The following is a 978-nucleotide window of genomic DNA, read 5'->3' on the forward strand; positions in this document are numbered from 1 at the left end:
AAATCAATTCTCAATGGATTAAACTCGATCTCAAAGCTTTAAAAGAATCAACTTGAAAAGCATTTCGTTTCACAAAACCACACAACAATTCAACCAACAGACGTTCGTAACCAACCAAGGCAAATCAAGCCATACATAAGGCCGATACAATCACCAAATACACATTCTCTCACATCAATATCCATATGTAATAATTCTAATATATAAGAATATAGTTTTTGGAAAGTGCCCCTACCTCAAAATGCAATCCCATAACCCAAACGCCTCTCAGAGTCCTTTCCGCCTCAACCCGAACTGACGGCAACCAAAACCTCAGCTCCCAGCCACTTTCGTGATAACCAAAGCAACACTAATCGCAACATATAATAATCAGGACTCGATCCCATATTACCAAGACTCATATTCATTAACCAAACACAACAGAATACTAACGCGAGATTATTCGAAACATAATTTCTTACCGAAATAACACAACGAGGCAGCTGCGATTTTGAACCGGCCCGGCAACAGCTTCGGCGGCGGCAAGAAGCTTTGATGGATCAACTATAAAAATCGCGCAGCATTAAAACCTTCTCGAAATCTAAAAAGGCAGAAACCTCAGCTAAAACCCTTACCGGCAAACTTTTCCGACGACGGCAGCAGGGTCTCAAGTGGCAGAAGCTCAGCCCAAAGCTCCGATGGTGATTTCGGAAGTCACAGAACCACTCCCGGTGGCCAGAATCACAGAGATGCAGCTCCCTTTTCCGGCAGCGACACCTGAGGTAGTGGCTAGTGCAGAAGCTCACAACGCAAGTAGCAACGGTGGCCTGAACCTCTTCCTTTCCTTCAGACCAGATCAGGCGGATCTCCAGCAGTGGCAGCACAGAGACGGCAGCGGCAGTCTGTAACACCCTCACTATCAGAAGTCACACTTCCGGTTGCGCCACCCTGATAGAAAGAAGTATTACGACTGCTTTACATACTAAATACTAAAATAGG

Source organism: Arachis ipaensis, chromosome B5 (assembly GCF_059453495.1).
Source record: "Arachis ipaensis isolate K30076 ecotype BB chromosome B5, ASM5945349v1, whole genome shotgun sequence".
Lineage (NCBI taxonomy): Eukaryota > Viridiplantae > Streptophyta > Magnoliopsida > Fabales > Fabaceae > Arachis > Arachis ipaensis.